This window comes from Tinamus guttatus, unplaced genomic scaffold, assembly GCF_059628265.1.
Source record: "Tinamus guttatus ecotype Peru unplaced genomic scaffold, ASM5962826v1 Tinamus_guttatus_pri_ptg000742l, whole genome shotgun sequence".
In the NCBI taxonomy this organism is placed as follows: Eukaryota; Metazoa; Chordata; class Aves; order Tinamiformes; family Tinamidae; genus Tinamus; species Tinamus guttatus.
This window is the reverse complement of record NW_028289276.1, coordinates 45,178-70,894: the sequence shown is the minus strand read 5'-3', so window position 1 is coordinate 70,894 and position 25,717 is coordinate 45,178. Positions and strand designations below refer to the sequence as shown.

General features: G+C 45.5%; 1 pseudogene; it reads left to right on the top strand.

The window, feature by feature from the left end:
- Positions 1–6,454: 6,454 nt before the first annotated feature.
- On the top strand, positions 6,455–25,182 carry LOC148591571 (urea transporter 2-like; annotated as a pseudogene).
- Positions 25,183–25,717: the final 535 nt, after the last annotated feature.

Here is a 25,717-nt window from a genome sequence, read left to right as displayed (position 1 = left end):
CTCTGGGGTATCGGCTACTCCTCCCAGTTTCATATCATCAGCAAACTTGCTGAGGGAGCACTCTGTGCCTTCATCCAGGTCATTGATGAATAAATTGAACAGGACTGGACTGAGGACTGACCCCTGGGGGACACCGCTAGCTACAGGCCTCCAACTAGGCTCTGCACCACTGAGCACCACCCTCTGAGCTCTGCCATCCAGCCAGTTCCTAATCCACCTCACTGTGCACTCATCTATCCCATACTTCTGGAGCTTGCCCAGGAGGATGTTGTGAGGGACGGTGTCAAAAGCCTTGGTAAAGTTGAGATAGACGATATCCACCGCTCTCCCCTCATCTATCCAGCTGGTCATTCCATCATAGAAGGCTATCAGATTAGTCAAGCATGATTTCCCCTTGGTGAATCCATGCTGACTACTCTTGAGCACCTTCTTGTCCTCCACATCTTTGGATACAACAGCCAGTATGAGCCGTTCCATCACTTTTCCGGGGACGGAGGTGAGGCTGACTGGCCTGTAGTTGCCTGGGTCCTCCTTCTTGCCTTTTTTGAAGATTGGCGTGACATTGGCCTTCTTCCAGTCCTCCGGCACCTCCCCTGTTCTCCAGGATCTTTCAAAGATGATGGAGAGCGTCTTAGCTACGATATCCGCCAGCTCCCGCAGCACTCTGGGGTGCATCCCATCAGGGCCCATGGATTTGTGGGTATCGAGTTTCTTTAGGTGCTCTCTGACCCAATCTTCCTCTACCCAGGGCAAGTCTTCCTCCCTCCAGGCTTCATCTTTTGTCCCTAGGGCCTGGGACTCTAAAGGGCTGCCCTTGGTAAACACCGAAGCAAAGGCAAAGTGGTAGGGCTTTTATTTGGCATGTCCATGGACACATCTCTACTCCAGACAAGGCGGCCTTCTGAAAGTATCTCTTATCACTCCTGCCAGTTCTCCAGCTAAGGCGCAAAGTGCCCATCTCTTCTCTCACCAGAAGAGCCTGGCAAGAGCTCTCCTGCTTATAGTCACATCTCTAAGGCCATAATCCTTTAAAGAAAGGCTGATTACAGGAAAATTGAACTCTCTTTGAAGGCCGAGCACAGGTCCCATACCCCTTCTCAGCACCCAGGTTGTTTTGTTGTTTCCTCTGAGCACCCAACTTCTAGGGCCTCTTAGTAGAGCCAGGGCACTTTTCCAGCTAGAGGTTAGACATCATGCAGCTTCACACTCTTGATTCAAAGCTAAGGCTAAAGGTGTGTCATGAAGATGTAAAATAATGGAACAAAATTCTCATTTGAGTTAGCTGGACTAAAGGGTTGATCTGTTTTAGTTTTCCTGTCCTTATTTTATTTTTACTGGTCTATTTCTTAAATTCACTCCTAAAACAAGCAGATCGTTTTTGTTTCCATTTCCAAAGGATGAAAAAAAAGAGAGAGTGAGAAACACATACACAAAGCCAAAAAGAAACAGAGAATCCAAGTGGAGAGGTATGTGTTATTGGACAAGTGTTTAATTTATGGAACTTGGCCTGCAGAACAAGAGTTTGAATTGTACTTCAATAAGTGGAGCTCTTAGAATAAATGTGGCTTGTAAAGTTGTTTCATGGTTTGCTTTGCAGAGTAGCCAACACCTCATGGAAACCTTTGAAAAACATTCTGTTTAGAAGTGACGGTGTTTATATTTCATATTTTCTCTATTTGTTTTCCCCTCTGGTTTTATAACTGAAACCATATGCAGGAAAACAGGACTTTTGAGTCTTAAAATATCTACCTGGGCTGACTACTTTTATTATTAAGAAAACAGTTTGCATTTTGAAAATTCTTTATATATTAGGCACTTGGTTCAAACACTAACTTGCCCTTGTTTGATTTCCCAGTCAGCTACAGATTTCCTGAATGATCTTGGGATAGTTGCTTAGCTGGCATTCATCTCCCCTCTCCCTAGTATTAGCAGTGCAGCTGTCCACATCTAATGTCCAGTCCTGGTTATTTTTCCCACTATAGACAACAAATACAACAGAGTTTAGGACATGATTCTTCTACACAATGAGATGGGAGGAATCATGCTCTAGACTTGTCTACTAACCTGCTCTCCACAGACCAAGGTGGGAATCTGGGCAAGTTGCTCAGATATAGACACCCAGTCAGGTAGATCCCATCCAAGTCTCTCTCTATAGCCAAAGAAAGGAGACAGATTTCTGGGAGGCAATCTATCTCACCTTGAGAACAATGATGACAGACAAATCTGTGTGAATTGTTCCAATACCCATCTCTCTACATTGGCTGTAGAGGAATCCTGCTCCACCAATATCATTTAGAAGACCTGTGGCAAAGCAGGAAGCCAAACTCTCCTCCATAGTCACACACACATATATATGTATGATCCATACATAAACTGTATCAGTGCTCCATCTCACCAAGACAATCCAACAAATAGACCTTGTGCTTCCCTTCATCAGATTGAGAAATACTGCTGCAATGGAGGGGACAAAAGAAGCAGTACAGAAAAATATCTCCTTGGAGCTAAGCATAGTATTGCACTGTACAGAACACAGCTTGGAAAGGAAGATGCAGAAAGGCTCCAAGACCACACCATAAGAGCCAAGTATCTAAATTAGGACGTAAGAGTCATATTTAGCCACATAAGCTAAATTGCCCTGATTGCTAACTCCACTGTGTGGTAGTTGTGTTTATGCAGATATGACAGAAGTGCCTTGGAAGGTGGGTTTGTTTAATGCCTGTGATAGGAAACAAGTTTGTTTGGGTATTTTGTTTCTTTTGGGTAGATGTGGGTTTTTTTTAATATATTTAAAAGTTTTTGGCTAAGCATTCTTTACCAGCTTTCTGCAACTGTATTATCTTGAGCTTTGGTGACTATTTCAAAATGCCCTGCTTTTTGTTCATTTATTTTCAGTGTCATGGGCTGATCCCTGGTAGAGCCTTGCTCAGTAAAATCATTACGACTCAGCCAAGCATTCTGCCACCATCCCAAAGTTTTGCCCTCTAGCTGTACACTGTATTTCTTTACAGATTTCTTTTCTATTTCTTTATGGTCTGCTCTAAGAGCAACACGCTTTTACAAACTATTTCTTTTCAAGTCCCTATGAGACCGCATCCCTTGAAGTCAAAACTTTTTCTGATCACCTCTATGCTTTCAGCCTTCCCAGCTCCCCTGCTGATTTCTTTTAATCTCTATATCCTGGAGTCAGGTGATACCGTGGGACTCTCATTAAAAAAGAACTCAAGTTTCTAGGCTGGGTGATTACATGGGAAAGCAACCAAACACAATGACAAAAGACTCATATCCTGAAAATGAACATGGAAACCCAGAACTTGTTTAAATATCTTGTAATTTTAAGGCGAGGATTTTCACTCTGAGGAGGGAGGTTAAAGCACAGGCTGGCAGTCCTGGGAAAGGAGGAAATAACGATTGCCCAGGCTTGGCTTCAGTCACCTTAGTGAGGGCTAAGCCGCTTATACAAACAATATAGATAGTGGGAGTCTAAAGTCATAGCTCCAGGCATACCTTGTCTGATGGAAAAGTTGTTTTAAGCTTCATGCATCAACTACCACTCTGGCCACACATCATCCCTCTGTCCATGGCCCACTCAGCTGTATAGTTATTTTTTGTGGGGTCATACAATAAGTCAGATTGCTGTAGGGAGATGGGTGAAACCTGCCCTCTGGCCTCCCTTCATAAGAATTAAAATGACATCATGATCCAGCACTGCATTGGCATTGGCCAACCCATCAGCCCTAGGTGTGCCATAAGTGATTCAGGTTCTCATCAGCCCTAATTAGCTAATAGCTCTAATTATTTATCTGTTATTTCTGGAGTATGGAGTCTGCATCTAGGAGCACAAGCTTATCAATCGGCTTGTGCAGAGATCACTGTGACCTTCAGAGCCCCAAAGGACCTTCTGTGGCTGTCCAACCACTTGAGCCAATCTGCTGCAGGGCTCTGTGGTTCACCACCAAGGCAGCGTTAAGCCCTTCAGCATCCCCACAGCTCTTTTGCACATTTTCTCTTTATAAATATTTGGTAATTCTTCAGCTGTCTCCCCTTGTTCTGCCCCAGGTTGCTCTCCTGTCAGGAGCGGGTTAATTTGCTCTCTTCTGCACAGAGATTTTGTTCCTGTTAGCAAACAGGAATCATAGGAAAGGAGTAATATTTTTTTCTTAGCTACAGAGCTTTGGTGCCCTTTGATGCAGCCCGCAGGCATATTGCAGATGGCTCAATGATTTAAAACACTAGCCTGGTACCCCAGATCCCTCTTCCATAAGCTTCAAGGTTGACCTTGGAAAAATCTCTTAGGCTGGAATTTCTCTCACCTAAAAATAGCTCAGCAACCAGGTTCCCTCTATAGCCTGTGGAAAGACAGGGACATCCCCTCGTTCATACCTGAGATAGGTATGAAAAGGAAAAAAGAAAAAAAAAAAGAAAGAGAGAAGGCAATGAATCACTCTCAAGAGAGGCTAACCTTCCTTTATATTGACTGCAAAGGGTTCTCACGTGACTACTTTACACCTAAAAGTTAAATTATGCGAGAAAGGGACAGATTTTTAAAATTATATAGGCCCTATACCTCAGTTTCAGTGTGAATTAGGCAGTCTTGTAAATCTGGGCTTTAGAAGGTTTGTAGTGATCTTTCTGCTTTGCAAAGCAGAACAGTATTTTTTCCTAGGAAGGATTAGAAGGACTGCAAGATGTTCAGACGCTATGAAGGCAGACACGGCCATTCAAGAGTTATTCTCCCTTTTGATTACAGCTGCACTGTGCTACTGGTGTTGAATACTGTTCACAACAAAAGGGCTGCGACCTCTCTTTGTGAATGTGCCCCCATGACTGGCAATCCCATGAGATGTCCCAACCTGTGAGCTGGGCAGAAACTGGGATCCTGCCTTGCTCAGGACCACACAAGATAGCAGCAGCAGAAAGGAAGGGACGTTTGGTGGTGTCTGCTCCTTGTCTAACCACATCCATTATTTATTACAAACACAGAAGTCTCTGAACTGAGCACAGGTTTGCTTTACTTTTTACAGCTGAACCTAATTCCCTTGCTTGCTAGCACATCCTGCCTGAGGCTGGCGCTTGTGCACAAGGTCACTGCAAAGATTCTTGCTGCACTGGGGACAAGCTGCCGGCAGAGAGAGCCAAAGCACTGGAGAACAGGAGGCGTACTCCCATGGAACACGATGCATTCCCAGGGCTGCTGCGTGCATGCACAGAGCGCCCCGGCGATGCTCAAGAGCTCTCTTATTTGGGCACCCAGAAGCTCAGATATTTGCACTACTGTCAACGTTGCTCCTTCCCTGCAGCCAGGCAATCCCTCCTTGTGCTGCCGGCAGCTTTACGCTCACCACCAGCCTGCCCGAGCTGCCAGAAACCAGATTCCCACCAGAAGGTGGTGCCTGTATTACACGAAACTCAGATCAGGCTCTGCAACCTGGTCCACTTCTGCTCAACACCTGGACGTGGAGCCACCCAGCTCCAAAACAAGCACAGCAAAATCAGAGGGCAACTGATACCAGACCCCTCTGGCAGTTGCAATAGCATCTTTGAACAAAAATAACCTTCTGCATAGTTCATCGAGGTGCAATGCTGCATATTATATCTTAAGGGTTTATGCCCTAATGGGCTTTTTAATGAATAGAGCCCTACAACTGCAATTAGGAGTTTAATAACCCCATGATTCTGCCTGGATTTTCACCTGCTAACTAAAAATCATGCAGCCATGAATCCATTTGGATCATCTTTGTCCAGAGCCATGTCTGAACATGGAATTTGGCACAATAATTTGCTGCTACCACAGTTTGCTCTTGATGACAAAAAGCAGATGTGAAACAAGAAGCTAGGGAAGGCCATAGACTCGTCATGATATGAGACAGCACTGAGTCAGAATTCAGAGGAATACGGGCTCTGGCCTCTCCTCTGCTCTTTTCTCATGTCCTGCTGTCTTACTGTCTGCTACTGTACTGGCAACTTGTGTCATGTCCCTCAGGAACCCTAGTTGAGCAGCAGCAAGATTGCCCCTCAACATCAGTGACAGCAGACGTACCTGCCTGCTGGTCAGCATGCAGGGACCAGTGAGCTGTGTGGCAGATGTCTCTCTCACAGCCCACCACCAGCCTATCACAAGCTGCATCAAGGTGCAATGCTGTGGGACACCTATGAACAGGGTCCCCCTTCCTAACTGCAGCTTTGTGTCATGGCTCTTTGACATCAGTGGGTCACATCCAGACCCTCGTCTGCACCAGGAGGTAGACATAAAGGTAGCAGGCACACTGCCTCCATGGGCTGCAGGGCGCTGGCTCAGGCAGGGTCATGCATGTCCCTTCACCAGTGGATCGTCCCCTCCTTAGTTAAGAGCGTCATTATGGAGCTCTAAACTACAGCAGAAACCTACACAACTAACCAAAAAGGTTTTTTAACACTCAGGCTTTGTGATTTACAGTTCCATCCTCAGCCTGAAGAGATGGAGCTTGGAGAAATTGTTGTTGCTGAACGTCCTAGTGAGAAAAAGCTGTATACAGAGGAGTCCAGAGCCCAGGACCTGCTGCAGAAAAGCATAAAGTAAATCTCTCAGCTTTTCAGGTATCTCACAGGAGAAATGAAAGAGTGTGGACACTGGATGAAAGGTAAAGGAACTGGATGAAAGCACAGGGCTTGTGTTTGGTGCTCTTCAGGTAGGAACAGCCCATGGGGATCACATATCACAGTCAGCGTGCCAGGAGTGGGGGGCTACAGTGAGTGCTCACTGGGAACTTCTGCCTTTTCAGCCCAAATCGTTTCGTTCTCAGGAAGGGAAACCTACTGCATCCTCTTGCCCTTACCATGACCACACACATAATCTAGCAGAGGGAAAAGAAATTTTTTATACTTAATCACTCATGTGTCATTAGCATCATGTTTCTTATAACAGTGCCCTGTATTACACGTCAGGGCTGGAGACTTGGCTTCATTTGTGAATGCTTTGGATCAATGAGTGTCCTCTCATCCATGTGTGGGCTGACAGCAGGGACCTGACTCCCAATTGTGCAGGGAATGCTCTTGTATTACCAGCCTGGGGGGGAACAATAAGCGCTGTGAGTGTCGTGTAGTTATAAAACACAAAGCGAGTGCTGAGCTCCAAGTTTTACTGGCCAGATATGACCAGATGGTCAACGTTACCCAGAATCATTAGGGATACAGAGCTTTGAGAGGCTGGGTAAGACTATGGGTCCTCTGTCAAGACTGGGTGCCTTAACAGTCCAACTACAGCAACAGAAAAGAAATGAGACAGTTATATATCACTTGCCTGAGCAGTAGCTATCACTGGGGAGGAGGTGGCCAAGATGTCCCCAGGCAGGGAACTTGGCCACCCCACAGTGCAATCCCCAGCCACAGGAGGATTCCTCTAAAGAGAAAACAGGAGTGTTGGGGCCTTAGTAAGAATATATAAGAAAGTGGAGTTTGTGGGGAACTGGACCGACGCCTAGCAACCGAACACCTGGAGGAGAACCAATCAGCTGGGAGCCTGTAGCCAATGAGTGCTGCTCCTTAGCGCATGCCCACCTGCACTGGTATAAAGCCCTGCTACAGACAACAGCAGAGGGGAGTTGACCTCACTTTGTGTGGAGGAGTTGTTTGCTCTGGCTTGTGGGGAGGGCCCTGGCACTTGGTGTGAGAGTGACCCTCGACATCTGGTGACCCCGACGTGATAGTGGGCGACGTGATCGTGCGAGAACGCGAGGGATCTTACTGGAGAAAAGCGGATTGTGACCACGACCTGGTGAGTCAGAATGGGAATTGGCGCATCTAGAGTGGAAGTTGCTGCAACAGCAATGGAACATGATACTGTTGAACGCTTTGTAAGGCTTGCTCAAAAAACTAAGATTGAGGTCTCGAAAACAGAGTTAACTGATTTATTACTATTTTGTAAGAAGAGAAAAATCATAGAAGAAGCTTCCCAAGCATATAAATTTGAATCATGGGAGCGAGTAGGAAAAGAACTATGGGACAGTGTACAATTAGGCTCGGAGGAAGCGTGGCGCCTCACAAAGATATATCGTCTCATATGGCCTATGTTTGAGCGGTTAGTCGCTATCGCCTTTTGGGAAGCGCTCCATGGAGAAGAAAAGGAAAATGGGTCTGAAAGTTCTGAATGTACCAACAATACTGAGCCAATTCAGTGTAAGAAAATAGATAATAAGAGAAAGGTAACCTCACCTAAACAGGCATGTCCGGTAACTTTGGCGGAACGAGAAGTATGGGGGGGAGTGGATGAGTATCTCCCCCCGTGGGAGGGGGAGGAGCGACCACCCCCCACAGCACCCGAATGGGAGGAGCGACCACCCCCCACAGCACCCGAATGGGAGAAGCGACCACCTCCCACAGCGCCCAAATGGGAGGGGGAAAAGCGACCAACCCCCACAGCGCCCGAAATGGAAGTGGACCCAGTTAAAGTACCGATCCCAGATGGATCGGACGATGATAATGCCGTGGTTCAAAAAACGCGACAAGAACTTCGGGGACAGGCAGAGAAAATGACAGAATTATTAGAACAAATGCGGCGACTAGACGGTGGGTCCAAGGCCAGAGATGTGAAGGCAGCCTATACGGCTGCCCACAAGGCTATAGTGGAAGGGTTGGAAAATGTAGACAAACAATTGGAGCAGTGGGAGGCACGAAAAGATGCTCCTAAGATTCAAAAGAAAGCAGCTGGAGCAAGTGACCCAGCTGAAGAAGGATTGTTGCTGGAGCTCCCAGCCACTTCCACTGCAGGTGGAAGTAATGATGAGGAAATGCCACCTGTTAATCCAACATTTAATGCGGGAGCACGGTATAAAGGGCTCATAGAGAATGCTCAGTTACAAGGAGAATTTGTATTAACACCACTAGCAGCTCCTGTAGTAATGGGAGCCCAGGGCCCCAGGTGGGAACCTCTCGATTGGAAATTTGTTCAAGGCATACAAAAAACAGTAATGCAGTATGGGCACGACAATAAGTTGGTGAGAAATCAGGTCTCCGCCCTGTTTAAATATTCCCATATGGTACCTGCGGATAGCAGAGCGATAATGGAGCTCCTGCTTTCCTCTACCGCTTACATGCTTTGGTTAGCAAAATGGCAGGAAAGATTAGAGGAAAAACAGTTGGAGAATCTAAATCGCAGTATGGACGATCCATTAAGGGTTGCCACCCTTGATCAACTGATGGGCAATGGGCGTTACCGGGCAACCGAGGCCCAGGCAGCGCTCCACCCCAGGATATTACAGCAATCGAAAAATGCAGCGCTAGCCACTTTCCTTGCCCTACCACAAATAGGAACGCCACAGTTGCCATACACCAAAATAACACAAAAGCCGAATGAGTCTTTTTTCAACTTTGTTGATCGACTGAAGGAAGCCTTGGATATGGCACCTAATGTGCCTGCGGAAATGAAAGCAATATTGGCAAAGGATCTAGCAGTTCAGAACGCAAACCAAACTTGCAAGCAACTGTTAGCTACTTTGCCACCAGGAGCTTCAATTGTCCAAATGATAGAGACCTGTGCCCGAGCGCCATTGATGGAGGAAGAACAGAAGGCAAGAATACATGGTGCGGCTTTGGCCGCAGCAATTAAAGGAGAAAGAATGTCTAGAAAGGAAGACAAGAGATTTCATGGGACATGTTTCCTATGTGGTTGATTAGGACACATGAGGAGGAAGTGTCCCAACAGATTCAGCATGGAGGATATGGGCCCGAGAGGATTCAATGGGACCTGTGCCAGATGTCAGAGGTTCGGGCATAAGGCAGCGGAGTGCCGATCACGGTTCCGCAAAAATGGCACGCCGATACAGGGAAACGGGAGCCGCCGCGTTGTGAGGGACGCGGCGAACAAGTATCCCCAGACAATGGCTGCCTCCACAAACTCTCCGCCGCAACCCGAGGAAGTGCAGGAGTCGACCTCTATGTGGCAAAATTCACAGTGATTAGAGACTGATGTGCACATATTAGAATTGATGTGCACTGGTCCCCTGGGGAGGAGCTGAGAGCCAGTGACCCCCCCCCCCCACCCCCACCCCAACCGCCTGTCCCAGCCCCTGTCTCTCGGCGCCCCCTCGATGCTCTTAACTGAGTGTCCCGCGGGGCCCGAAGCGTTTACTTTGAAAAAATTAGAGTGTTCAAAGCAGGCTGGCTGCCGGAATACTCCAGCTAGGAATAATGGAATAGGACTCCGGCCCTGTAATTGGAATGAGTACACTTTAAATCCTTTAACGAGGATCCATTGGAGGGCAAGTCTGGTGCCAGCAGCCGCGGTAATTCCAGCTCCAATAGCGTATATTAAAGTTGCTGCAGTTAAAAAGCTCGTAGTTGGATCTTGGGATCGAGCTGGCGGTCCGCCGCGAGGCAAGCTTATAATCTGGGACAGCTACATCTCCTCCTAGCTGGTTATGACAACCTCAACTGCAATGTCTGGGATACACTGAAAGCCGATAGAGCAGGTGTCCTTGCCGGTCATGATAACTGTGTCAGTTGCTTAGGTGTGACTGATGATGGAATGGCAGTGACAACAGGATCGTGGGACAGCTTCCTCAAGGTCTGGAACTGAAAAGAGCAGCAGACTCCGTGACTGGAAGAACTTTCCAGCGGTTGAAAACTAAAAATGATAGCATATCCAGTCTGCCCATACTAACTTGGACCCCCATTCTCCCCAGCTCCAAAGGGCAAGATTTTTTCCTTCTCCTGTTGCTGAAATGAAGAGCACAATTACCTTTCCAAGAAGAATTTCTGTGGTTGTAAGCAAAATGAAATTGTGTATTCCTTTGGGACCATTTTCTTTTGTCTTGGGAATTTAAAAATGAAACATTATCATAAAAGTGTGACCAGAATGATCATAGTTGTGTTTGCAACTATGTTACTTTGTTTTTGTTCGTAATAATTTGATGCATGATATTGCCAATTTTTGTTTTTTGTAAAAAGAGGGGAAATGCTGAGGATTACAGCTATGTTAATTTGTTTTTTGTAAATGTTGCAATGTTTATTGCTAATTTTTCTTTTTTGGAAAAAAGAGGGGGAGATGTTGGGGCCTTAGTAAGAATATATAAGAAAGTGGAGTTTGTGGGGAACTGGACCGACGCCTAGCAACCGAACACCTGGAGGAGAACCAATCAGCTGGGAGCCTGTAGCCAATGAGTGCTGCTCCTTAGCGCATGCCCACCTGCACTGGTATAAAGCCCTGCTACAGACAACAGCAGAGGGGAGTTGACCTCACTTTGTGTGGAGGAGTTGTTTGCTCTGGCTTGTGGGGAGGGCCCTGGCACTTGGTGTGAGAGTGACCCTCGACACAGGAGTTTTCTCTTTACTGTCTGCAGTTGGTAGTCATTTTTTGTTATTCAATGTTCTGAAAAGTCTCCTGTCCCACCCTGCTAGTTGTATTTGAATAGTTACAGTTAATACTTGTGTCTGAAACCAACAGTGTTGCTGATAAATTTCATGGCTCAACACCATACATCAGAAAAAAATATTTCAATGAGCCCAGAGCCGTTTCCCCTTCTGAGGGACATGTACCTCCCTCTTCTACCTGTCTAGTTCCCTGATAACAAGAGCATAGAGGAAGCTTGCTAAGCCCTCCCTTAGCTAGCACCCAGAACCCTGTCCCAGGGTGTAGGGGGACGTTGTACAGGGCGCTATATACTGTGATACGTAACACGAAATAAACGAAGTCAGTTCCAGCTTCTATAAAGTTGCTGTCTGGCATTCCTGACCCGCTCCAAGCTGCAACAAGTGGCGCCCGAACAGGGACCGGTACAGGGACTTGGCACAACGGTGCAGGATTCCGGAGGATGACGTACGGGTGCAGCCGAGTGATCCGACCAAGACGGGGACCGGAGCAGGTAAGCCGGCCGTGATTGCGCACACGGAAAAGACGGCGTTGGGGGGCAAGAAGCTGGGGCCGGGACGGAAAGACGGCGTCAGGGAAGGGCTAGAAGCAGAGACCCCAGTGTACATACAAAATGGAGCGAGAAGCTGCTGTACAACTGCTGCTGGACTTATTAGCAAAAAGGGAGGCAGCAGTGAGCACGAAGAAGCTGTATGAGCTGTATAAATGAGCTAGAGACAAGGGACGCTTGCAAAGCCCCAAGCTGAAGCGAGGGGGTTCTGAGCCCCACCATCGCCCAAAGGACATCACAGGGCCACTGCCGGATCGTGAGCCTCCCGAAGCTGCGAGCAGTGTACCTGTAAAGGCCTTTGTGAGCACTTCAGGACCGGGACAGCCACGCCACCGAAAACCGCTGGTGTCTGGAGATCCATTGCCAACCCCCCCCCCGCCTGCGTCCTCATCTGTGCCTGTGGCACCTGCACCGTCTGTGCCCCTGCTCCTGGACCGCCCCGTCGCGCCTGAAGAACGGCCCGGCTGGGTCCTGGACTTGTTAGATCGCCTTGAAAAAAAGGAGAAGGGGGGCCGAGGAAGAGAAGGCGAATGAGATCAAGGAGACTTATGTTGCTGAGGGCTTGACAACAGCCAGGAGGGAGGTGCAGGGGAATTTGATCTGTCTTTTAAAGTGGGGGTTGAAGAATTGTAATGCTTTAAGTGAGGACAGAAACCGTTATTAGGGCTATTATTTCTATTTGCCATGTTCATCTCTATTATGTGTTGTATCCTTTGTATAATGATGCTGACACGAGGTATGGTTGAAAGGTGGAAATTTGTATGATCCGTAGAGTCATAAAATTATTGTGCGAAATAGAATCCAGACCTTGAGAAAGAAGATGTTTGCCTGCCCGGTCTGAGTGATAAGGAGCATGGAGGCGGCTGCTCAGCCAGGCTCACAGCCGACCTCCTCCAAAAGCAGTTGAAGGCGACTGCTCGACCGGGCTTGTAGCCAACTTAACTGCAAACATCCTCTAAACTAATTTGAAGGTCAAAACACCCGAGAGGGAGGAAGATGAGAAAGGCAGGACCCTCAGACTGACAACTGGGACAATTTACTGGGGTGCGCACCTGCGCACCCAGGAGGGAAGGTTATGTGACTGAAGGCAGAGTTTGTCCGCCCCCCTGGTCTGCCTGCTGGCACGTACTGGCCCTATGTGGCAGGATGCACCGGGCTTAAACAGACAGTGCAGAGAGAAAAGGGCGGGTGAGACTCCCAGCACTGAGGCCCACGTTGTCTCCGCGGGGACGCCCGCCGAGTTGGGAGCCTGTCAGCAACCCTCTAATCTGCCAACTCGAGAGAATGTTCAGTCTCAGTGTCCTGCTGACAAGTATTATCTCACGAGTAATTAGGCATACTTTGCTTCTTTAACGTGCTTTCACCTGAATCGCCGTAGCCACTTTGTTCTGTGTGATTATTGCCGAATCCCAAACTCATTCGCAACCTAATTGGCAACGAGGATGGGACTTGGCAATTGAGACAGTGGAACTCACTAGTGGAGTGCACAGCTACGTGAGGTCATGCCACTGGATAGAAACTATGTTTGTGCTATTTGTGTCTGTGGTCTTTAGATCTTTATTGTGTAATATATATATCAGCAGAGAGGGTTGAATAAGCACAACAGGAAAGTGCAGAATTCGAAAGCAGGAAAGCCAGGAATAACTCAGACTATGGCGCCCCCCCCCCCACCAGTGGAGGACTGGGAGCCGTACTCTGACTTGTATCCTTGGAAAGAGACTAGGGAAATACTTCAGCATGGGAAACAAGAATGAAGCGACGGCCAAGCTCCAGTGTGACTGGAACAGAAGGACCTGCAACAGTCCTTACAAATTGTAAAAGCCTCAGTTGTTACTGGAGCGGAGGCCTCCTTAATATATGGAAATCCCAAGCAATTTCTGGGGAGGAAACCAAATTGAAGCTATGCAAACATGAATAGAAATGGAAATCGAGAACCTTTCAAAATGATTGGGACATCTTAATAATCGATTTAAAAGATTATTTTTTCACCATACTATTGCATCCTGAGGACCATGACATAGTGGAACGTATGAACCAAACGCTGAAATGCCAGCTACAAAAAAACAACAAGGAGGAGAACTGGGAATTATGCCTGCAGAAAAATTGGCAAGAGCCAATATGTTTTAAACTTTTTGAGATTACCCCAGGATAGCCTAGTCCCTCTGATGATCAAACACAGGGCTGGGCTAAAGGGAGCCCTGACAGAAGTAAAGTTGGGTCCGTGTAAGATGATGCTGAGAGACTGGGACACGGGAAAATGGACGGGACCTTTGGACTTGATAACCTGGGGGAAAGGGTATGCTTGTATCGTTACAGATGCTGGAACCAGATGGGTGCCAGCAAAATGGGTGAAACCTTGGCTGGAAGCAAACTTGCATACATCAGATGAAGCAGGCAAGCAGCCGGTACTCTAGTTGTGGCAAGTGTGAGCCTGCAGAACAACATGGGAGGAAGAAGTGTTACTGTTATTATTAGCTGTATATTGTGGCTGTTAGGAGGTAATGTTACTTTTGATGCTATTATAGAAGCTGATGCTACTTTTAACAATAATGGATATGTTATGCTTCTTAGGCAGATTGTTAATTATACCCAAATTAAGAGTTGTTGGCTTTGTGGGACAGCAGATCAATTTGATGCACTGGTGTTAGGTATTCCTCTAAGCAACTGGACAGACCTGAATCCATATAGCCTACTCAGTACATCATATCAGTGTAAAAAAGGGGGAATAGTGGGAGCGTATCTAAGTAACAGAGGCTTCCCGATAGAAGATGGATACAATGAGCCGGACTAAGACCAAGGCGAAAAGATCGTGGGGAAGTCACCAGCTGCAAGAACATAGAAGTAGGAGAGGAAGAACCTGTAAACAAGCTTATCAGTGCAGGACAGAGGACTGTGTGCGGGCCAATCATGTCAAAATATATGGGTAACATTAGCCAGAGAGCTAAATGCTACACAATTTTGTGCCAGCTTGGCGACACCCAGCACACCTTTTGTGACCTGTCTGGTAGGGGTCCCACTTGATGACAGTGAAGCTGCAGTTTTTGCGGCTCACTATGATGACAATTGTAAGAATGCAAGTAGCAATTGGTGTGACTATAAGAACATGTCTGTCGTGATGTTGCAGTTCGAGTGGTGGGTTAACGGCCAGCCGGATATGGATAACCCGCCACAGGAGTTAGAGTTGCTAGATTCTCTTAATGCTACTGCTTGCACTTTCTTGGATACCAGTGCCGAGGCAGTGCTACTGCCTTGGCCAATGCGTTTATCTAATAATACCACCCCCGTAGATCCGATTGGCAATAGTTTAAGTTGGGAAAACTGGTGTGCCGGGTCCGTCCCTGAGGTTAAAGGTAATGCCCTGCCTCGTAAACTTCCTCCCGGATATTTTCTTATATGCGGAAATCGAGCCTGGGCTGGCATTCCAGCCCAGCCTATGGGAGGACCTTGCACAATCGGTCGCCTTAGTATGATATGGCCACATGGGCCTCCTGGGAGCCGGAAAATAGCAGTTAGGCGACGAAGGAGTACAAAGGTTACTGTAAGTAGTGATTGCATTGATGATGTTGATTTATGGAGTGATTGGGAGGTGATAGTGGCGTCTTTCTTCGGTCCTGGGGTGTCAGCCGCCCGAGCTCACAGGAATATTGAACGTCTTGCATGCTGGGCAGTTAAGCAGGCAAACGCAACCAGTATTGTGCTTAGTGAGTTGTCAGATGATTTAACCCAGGTACAACACGCTGTACTGCAAAACCATGCAGCTATTGATTTCCTGCTTCTTGCTCACAGGCATGGGTGTCAGGACTTCGACGGAATGTGCTGCATGGACCTGCAAGATCACTCAGTGGCCGTACATCGACAACTCCACGACTTGATCAAACATGTGGAGAAAGTAACAAAAGATGTTGGGTTTTTCGGACTCGATGGGTTAACTGACTTGTTTGGAATCGGGGGAGGGATAAAATCGCTGGTGAAATCGCTATTAATGTTGTTACTATGGGGACTGTTGCTTGTAGTTGGTTTAATGATCGCTTGGACCTGTTTGCGCACTTTAATATCACGTTTGTTAACTGCCTAGTCACGTAATCCGAATCTGACACCTCAAGGTTGGCTTGCTTCTCGGGGACATTTGATCTAAAGAAAAAGGGGGAGATGTAGGGGGACATTGTACAGGGGGGGTGCCTTTGACCGTCCTTAACCTGGACTGAAAAGGCTGACGTGCAGAATCACTGAATTTCGGTAAACAACTTTTAAGGAAGTACCTCCTGTACTTGAGGAACTTCCTAGGGCTGAGATACTGTTTTTAAATCTTGCGGTTAGGCGCTTGGATACGGCTTAGCAACCTATGATATGTTAGCACGTTAATGCTTGTAACCAATTACTGATGCTCTACCGAGATGTTGCTATGCGAATTGCTATATACTGTGATACGTAACGCGAAATAAATTAAGTCAGTTCCAGCTTCTATAAAGTTGCTGTCTGGCATTCCTGACCCGCTCCAAGCTGCAACAACAGGGGATTCTGAGGAGGCAGGATGGTATCCAGCTCTTCACATCTCTATCAAAGCTATTGTCCTTGGAAAAAAAAATTGGAGGCTCCAGTGCAAGTGTAACATAGAAAAGAAGTAGAAGAGAAGGAAGGATGAGGAATAAGAGGCTCCTCAGATTAAAAAGTAGTCTGACACTTTGTGCAATGCCCAATTAATAATTTAGTCAATGATGTATTATTAATGTAGCTAATTCAATTAATTTTAATATTTAAGAGCACAAATGAAAGATGCACATACACATTGCATGAACTGCAGGTGCTCTATCATGTGCAATGTGAGTTTCTTTCTCATTCAGATACTCTAGCCATGTGCATAACAACACACCGTACAACAGGACAGAAATGGTTACACTCTTCCCAGAGTTGGGTACTAAGAGACCTTGGGCCAATTTGCAGTAGCAGAACCAGCAGTAAGGAGTTTTTGCAGTGCTACTGAGACCCTCCTCAGCACATTAAAATCACGAGGAACACCGTAGCTAGATAATTCCTCACAGAATGCCCCCAGCCCCACATGAATCCCGCTGCCCTTATGAACTCACCTGAGTACTCAAGCTCAGCATCCTTTTGCCACTGCTCTGTCTGGATTTAATAGTCTTCTCTGGAGAGCAATTCCCATCTTGCATAAGCCAAACTAAGCACTGTGAGAACTGTAACTATTCTCTCAATTTAGGTTCTTCAGTTCCTGGAGTCCATTTTTAGGGAAATAAACACCTTTACCACTCTGACCCCATCTCCTATATACGATGCACCTCAGTGTTCTGAGTATCTAGCTTTCTCCCCAACAGTTGAAGTGTTTGCTTTTCATATGTCCCTATACATATACCAACTAGTTTCAGTCTTTGTCCAAGTACCTCTCTACAGCTGAATTATACACAGAAGTGGGTCTGCTTCTTCATTAAATTTATAGCAGAATCTTATGCAATCTACCAAGCAAGAAAGGCTATTTTTGACCATTATAAATAAACTGATTTTTATTAATCCCTCTGCAAACTTCATAGCAGTGCCCAGGCCATCCCTGTTAGCCTTTCAAGTGCCAGACGCAAAACATGTTCAGACAGTAATAAATCAGAGACCAGTTTTACAGTCCTGTTGATACATCACCTCTATTCTGTAGCCAGCAAGTGACTGTAAAGCTGGGTGTGCTTTGAGTGCTGCAATGATGTCTTATCACTAAGGCTTTTATTTGATCTCCTTCAGATAAACCCCTAGTGGTACAGCTCATGGACTGGATGTTGCGAGGGACCTCTCAGGTATGTTGCAAGGGACGTCTCAGGTAATGCTTGTCAATAACCCTCTCAGTGGGCTGCTCATTTTAGTGGGGCTTTTCATCCAGAATCCCTGGTGGATGCTCACTGGCTATACTGGGTTGGCCGTTTTGACATTAACAGCCCTGACCCTCAGTCAGGACAGGTAGGTGGTACCTTGCATCATAGCACTTAATGAAAGTTGATCACTACGTTTTCAGGAATGGGTTGTAGCCCCCTGTTTCTGTAGCTTTGCTCTTCATTAGCCTAATAGCAAGTTAGATAGGAGACTGATTTGGGGGAAAATGGTGGCAGTTTTAGTCTTAGTCATGAGCGAGGCACCCAGTGACCAAACACTGTCAGGGCCTAGGCTAGGGATCAGCCAACTCAGATAAACAGGGTAAACTAATGAACTCAACACATTTCCAGCACTGGGTCACACATCTCGCTGTACCTCAACATGTCTTCTACTACTCCACATCAACACCTCAGGCCCCCACAGCATCCCTGTACCCATCATATGATACATTCAGCACCCTACAGTGTCCCTTACAGACTTCTAAATATCCTCACGTGCCTCACAGCATCTCCCCTGTCACTGACAACACCTCCAGCTCTTCAGAAGTCCCTACAGCTCCATGCACATCCCAGCACTGTTCCATGTTGCCCCAGGGAAGCCAGCTGTGACTTCTTGGTTCCCCTTCTCTCTCAGTCATTGACTCTTGAAAGAGTTTTCGAAGTTCTTGAAGTGCTTAGAGAAGGTGGGGCTTGCAGGTGCAGATTTGAGAGATTTTTTTTTTTTGATTACTCTCTTCCTGCATGTCTCCTGTTTTAAGACACCATGGGTCATTCCAGCTAATCTAAGCTAAGGAGGTCTTTCAATCCCCTCTGTTTAGTGTTCCTTCTCTTGTGCTGGGAGAAGCAGTGTCACCTTCACAGTGCCAGGCACAGAAATGCCCAAGTAACAGGCTCACAGCTAAAAGCTGGCAAACCAGCTTATGGATGGCATGGGGGCAGTTAGGTGAGGACAGCACTGTGCTCCCCTCCTAGGGCTCCTGAGGAACAGCCTGTTGCACCTCTCTGGTTACCATTAGGATATGCCATCATTTCAATCCCCTAGGTTCCCAAGGTCACTGCAGATACTCATCACCAACCAACAGGCTCCAAATTATGTCTTTCACACGCCAGTGTGCATTGAGCAAACAGTAGCTACCTTGCTGCTTGTTCATCCTTTCCCTACAGTCCCTTTACCAGGAGTAGGATACTTAGAAATGTCATTTCAGCGAGTCCCTAGGACAGGTCACCTTCAGCAAAGGTAAATTCCTTGCATCCATTTCTTCCAATCGCAGCAGGGCTCTATGGCTACAACGGATTCTTGGTGGGACTGCTCATGGCCATCTATTCTGACAAAGGCGATTACTACTGGTGGCTCCTACCTCTGGTGGGGGTTATATCCATGGCCTGGTAAGTGTCACTTCTCCTCACCCCGAACACCAGTCACTGTTCCTATAGGGACAATTTCTCAGAGAATGAGGAACACAAACGGTTCTTACATAGCCAGATGCTGAACTGAGTTGGAGCTTTCTCTCCATCTTCCCCATCTTAGATATGCAACCAGTCTGGAGATGGATGAAATACTTCAAGTAACCAAGCACCAGACAACATCCTTTTAAGATCAAGTTTACCATTTTTACATACAGACCTTGACAGCACTACGGAATCCATTTATCAGCCTTAACTGAAATTAATTCAAGGTTTATATTTTAATCATTGTTAGTGATAAGATAAAAATCATTATTGCATTTCACTGTTTCTAAAATAAGATTTCTTCGTATTTTATTTCTTTAGCCACACTGAAGGAAGGTCATTTTGTAACAGTCTCTCAAAACCCAAAACATGTTGCAAGAATGTTTAGTCTGTCTTGTCTGCCAAAATTCCTTGAGGCTTTTTTATTCAAACTTTTTTTTTTCTTTTTAAGTTTGTAAAACCTGGGGCAGAGCTGAAAGATTTTAAAATTAGACATTTCAGAGATTTTTTTCCAACTGATACTTTGAATCTCAAGTTTAAAAGATGGCATTTTTGAATTTTTTTTCCCTGACAAGATGTGTAACTGGCAGAAATTATGTATTTCAACAGAGAAAATAGGATACCACTTTCACAGAAGTGTTGAGTTTTTTTCCACAGCTACAAGCAAGGAAATCTGTAAACTGCTCTGGAAGCTGAACTTGTGATAAAATAATAGGCTTCATCTGAGATTACAAAGGGAGAAGAAAGCATTTTCTCACTGATACTATCAATAAAACAGGACACAAGATGTGGCTTTTGAAATGTCAAATATATACATTTTAAATTAGAACCAGCTTATAACCTTCTAGGACTCAAACCCATCTTCTTGAAAAAAATGTATTCAACTCTAATTTTAAGTGTGCAATGTCCACTCCTATTCGAAGTTTGACCGTAAGAGCAGCTCAGCTCATGCACAGCAGGGAAGGTCAGCATCAACAGAACATGGCCCATTTCCATCAAGGACGGGATCTGGCTTTTCTCTCCATCCCACATGCTTTCTGACCCCGTAAGGACCAGATAATACCTTGTCTATATGCTCCCAGAAAGGCCATTCATGCAGGACACCCTCTTCAACCAGAAATGGGGCAGTCTGGACATCTAGGCAAAGCAGGTCTTGTGAAATGTATGTCCCAGTTTCTACAGCCAAGACCTTTGGGCAAAGCCACAAACAGCATTTCAAAGGCTTCTGAGCATTTCTTTGATCCCTAAATCATTTGAGGGTCACCCCAAGTACTTTACATGCTAAATAGACTCAGTCACATTTCTTAAGAGGGAAGCTCAGTTTACAGAAAATTCCATATAAATTTAGAAGCATTGGGCAGTATACAGTAACATCATGAGCTTATGATCAACATGGTAGGATGTTTTGCCCCTGTAACCACTACAAACAACTTTTCTTTACAGTCTAGTCTTGTCCAGTGCTTTGGCATCAGTCTTCAGTAAATGGGACCTTCCTGTTTTCACTCTGCCTTTCAATATTGCGGTAACTTTGTATTTGGCTGACACAGGATATTACAACTCCTTCTTTCCTACAACCCTCATCTGGCCTGTAACATCTGCACCCAACATCACCTGGTCTGCAATCAATGTGCCCCTGGTAAGCTTCCCTATACCACATAATTTACCTTATTTCAGTAAAAAGGTGATTTTGAAGGCATTCAGTTCTGGATATCAAGTTTGCATGGGTCATAGTGGGTAATTGATATGGACAACCAGTAACAGTTCCCAGAAACAAATGAGGCCGGTCTTTAACAAGTGATACTGCTGTAATAGGCCCAGGGGCAGCTTTGGCTGATGTCCAGAAGGGCAGAGAGAGCCTGGCAGAAGAAAGATCTTGGACCTCTCACTCTACCTGAAGTTAGACTGCCCCAAATCAAGTCTCAAGTGACACTGATATAGAAACACGGTACAAAAGCACATCTGGATACATGCTCCAGCTGTCCAGATGGGGTTAAAGGGACATTGGCAATAACAGTCAGGGACAAAAAGAGGAAAGAAACACTACAATCACAGAGGGACTCATTTACACCCATTCCCTCAGTCCAGCTCTGGCACTGAAAGAGGCCTTGTTACAGAAGTAAAATACACAGAGTCAAAGCCAATTCATATTCCCAAAGCAGCCTAGGGGGAACTTTAGTGAAGAAGAAAAATGGTAACTTTTCTAGTCAGTAATTCTATGGTGCCGCTGGCTAATTTGAGAACCACTGTGGGCTCCTTATGTTCTAGCCCTTAGCCAAAAAGGTTTGCAGTACCTCCTGTTTATATACTTCCTATATAGTAGGGATTTTTTTTCTCCTGCCCTTTATCTCTTGGCCGAACAAACACGAGAATCACAAGTAAGGCCGCTTTCCAGTTTCATATTCGAGAGGACCATCTGTTAGCCAATAATTTATTTAGGTCTGTTAGGAGCTTGAGAGATGAATCTGACTCTTGAAGTTAGGCAAGATTACTGCTATCTATTTGCTCAACTGTAATAAAAAATGTGATTGAGTAAGTACAGTCTGAGAAACTTACTTTAAAAAAAAAAGACATACGTTCTTATTTGTGGTCTGAAATGCTTTGCACAAGATGCAAGCTTTGTGTCTGAGTTTTAAAACAAAGCTGTACACATTTTGTATGGCTAAGAGCATTTGGCAAGTTTTGTATAGATCTGATATAGACCTTGAAAAGAAAGATCACGAGAAAGTATTTGGGGACAGGCATGGTGATGAGGAACAGAAAGCAAATGAGGGCATCACAATGGGAAATATATTAATCTTAAAGGTGATATCGATAGTTACGTCCAGCTGAGAAAAGCTGGGAACACATTACAGTGGCCTGTTATGCGATATATACAGTGATATATATGTGATATATGGTGATAGCACTATATACTGTGCTATCCTTTTTACTGGCTGAGATGAAGCCTGTGAGAAATCCTGCAGAAGCTCTTGCACGGTCAGGTTTGGAATAGACCCTAAGCTCCTGTCCCACTGGGGAATTTCCATGGCAGTGATGGAGTGACCACATCTGGGGGACTAACTACAACACACTTAATGCACAGCCAAAGAGTTCTGCCTGAAAGAGTCCTTGAGACTGGGCCAAACTCCATCTCCAGGGACCTCATCACAGCTCCAAAATAACGAACCCCATTTGACTTCATCCTTTCCCTGCATGCAGCAATGATGTGCGCATGAGCCCAGTTAAATTTATCCACATAGGTGTCCCAAGGAAAACACAGTGCACTCCTAGCAAATGACAACAACTACATTTCGTATATCGAACCTCACAGCCCTGCTTTTTGCCTTGCAGCGCTGACTCTGGCAACACTGTTCGACAGCATCTACCTCAGCTTGCACAACTACAACTGTGCGCTTGCCTGCATTGCAATTGGAGGCATGTTCTATGCCCTGACCTGGCAGGCTCATCTGCTGGCCCTTGCCTGTGGTACATGTCTTGTATGAAAAGGGAAGCCAAAAAGCCAAAAACACCTGTGCAGCCAAGTACTGCACAGGAGTTATTTCAATGTTGCCATTGGAGTTGAGCTTTGGATGGCCAAGCAGTAAATGCAAGAAGGGGTTTTATGCACTCTTAAGATAAAAAAAAAAAATAGAAAGGGCAGAAATACAGTTTCTGTGAGAAGAATCCCAGAATGGTTGTGGTTGGAAGGGACCTCTAGAGATCATCTAGTCCAACACCTCCGTTCTAGCAGGGACACCTAGAGCACGGGGCACAGGGTGGCATCCAGGCGAGTTTGGAAGATCTCCAGAGAAGGAGACTCCACAGCCTCTGGGCAGCCTATTCCAGGGCTCTGTCACCCTCACAGGAAAGAAATTCTTAGAAGAAGGCTATGCTTTAACAGATTATCTTTTTTTTTTTTTTTTTTTTAATAGATCCTTAGAGGAAGTGTGCCAGAACATCAGAGCTGTTGCATGTGGTCAGTTTAAGATCCATCTAACCAAAACCTCATCAGCAGCCAAAGACAGACACTATGGGAAGAGTTTAAGCACAGTGTAAGCATACAAAATACCCGCATAAGGAGTCACTGAGCCTCTAATTATTTGCAATTTTGCAGTTCAGCAGCTTCCCTGAACTGAGTGCAGTTCCCGAGTATGTAGTATCACTCAGTAGCTTTCCTTTCCATGACTGTCCCTGGGCCTCTGACCTCAGCTCCTGCTTTTCCACCTATGAAATCCTGTGGCTGGGAGTCCTACAACTAACTTCTTGTGATCTGTAGCCACAGAAGAGACTGGTGGAGAGTGACCATGATACCCCACCACGCACAAGTCAAGTTGTATCAATGGATAAAATGGATGCCACTGTCACCTATTCTTGACAAAACAGAGTGCTTTTCATTCACCACCCATCTAAACAAAGCAAACTTAGGCCAAATTTAGTTGACAGGCAGGTGTAGCACCTTAAAATTCAACAATTAGTGAATATGCCTATGCTAATCTCACAACACATAGCTGGGAAGATACTTTAAAGGGCATTTGGAAAGAATTGCTATTTCTGATCATTTCTTTGGAGGGATGAGCAAGAATTTCTCCATCTTCAGTTGTCTTCTGTCTTCTTTTCTCAGCATTATTTTGTGCCTACTCTGGAGCAGCTCTTACTAATATGCTATCTGTGGTAAGCTTGTTTTTGTTTTGTTTTGTTTTTTAAATAAATGTATTCTGGCTTTGTTATGATATCAGAACATGGAGAATTTTGTGGCATTTACTTGACAGCTTTGACAGTACTGAAGTGTGAATTTTGCAGCCAGTGGCAGGTTTTGCAGAGTCTGTGTCAGTTCAATTGTGCACTTAGAGGCTCTGCAACTGATAATAAGATTTCAAAGACCTTCAAAGCATCTTATCCACAGTAGGAGTATGCGCATATATGTGAATTCCAGAAACAACTCAGTTTGTTATATGATATTCAGTTGCATGCCATGTTTTTGAGCAAATTCCAGTGGTCTAAAGTTTTCTGTGTTTCTTCTGAGGCCTTTTTCTCCCCTGTTATTATTCAAGTTTGGTCTGAATATAAGAACTAGTTTAATGACGAGGAAAACACATTTTTTTTCTGTCTTTTGAGCTGTCCAAGCACACTGGTCTCAGAGAAAGGTGAAGCTAGTACTGTCAAGCTTTGTTTCTTTTTAAGGTCTCTCTGAGAGACCTAAGCAAAACTATATTTTAAGGAAATTGATTTGGCAGGTTAAAAGAAAAAAAAAATATTTAAAACAAGCAGCTTCACATTAAATGTATTCACCTGTTATCCTCTCAGCACAGTGTAGGTCCAAGCAGAGGCTGGTTCTGTTAAGCACACCTGCTTTTAGGATGCACCAGAAACAGGATACTCATGGGGAGGGGGTTGTTTTCCTGTAGATGAAAGACTTGGAAAATTAGAGCTCCAAAAGTTATTTTTTTGTAATCAACTCAATTTGCCCACCTGGACCTGATTAAATCTGCTACTTCCCCCCCACTCCGAGAACTTGGTATTGGCAGATCCCTAGTCAGCCCTAGAGGTGGAGGTCACAGAGCAAGACAGAGGGTTGGACTCAATGCCTGTGTTGAGGGTGTTGAGGACAGCGAGACAGCGAATGTGTGTGAATGGTACTTGCAGTAAATGGTATTTTGCTGGGCAGTGTAGGTGGGATTTGGTTAGTGGATTGGAGCATTTAAATATCTGCCTGTGAGCTGCATGTCTTGCCTTTGAGCAAAATCAGCTGCAAAAGTTTAGGAAGAGGCAGAAATGAGCAAAGGAAACGTGCAAAGAGAGATGCCAAAATGCCTTTGTCTGCCCTTTCCTCTCCAGGTGGGACTGCCACTCTGTACGTGGCCCTTTTGCTTCTCCGCACTTCTCTTTTGCTGCTCGCCTCAGACAACCCAGCCATGTACAAGCTCCCACTCTGCAAAGTCACCTACCCAGAGGCCAATCGCATCTACTATCTGAGGTTGATGAGAAGAGCATCGTAGATCAGAAGAGAGGAGCAGAAAGGAAAGGAGCCGAAACCCTCTGGCGATTTGAAAACACAAACCAGAGGCACCCCACTGTGCAGTCCCAAAACCAGCCATGATTAGATTCCCAGGGGCTGCAAGTCAGCAGTTTCAGTGTTTTTTCATATCCTAGCAAAACAGCAATACTTTGTAGTTACAAATACACCTCCAGCAGTGTTCTGCAGGCTGGGGATGCTGCGTAGCACGCTTCGGAGGAAACGCGATTTGCCCTTGAGCTAAGCGCTCAGGTAGCGCAGTAATGGCTGTCTTATCAATCCACACGCTGTTAACTTGAAAGCCAGCTCTTATCAGCAATAATTATAAGCATAGGCAGAAGAACATAAACATTGACATGATGTTGTATTTAATTTTGGATGGATAATTTAACAAAACAAATATGCTGGTGGGAGAACTTTTTATGTAATAATAATAAATAATAAATAATGTAAGAACTGCATCGAGTGCTGCACTTTGAATTAAGAGCATGTACATCTGAAAATGGAATAAACAGACC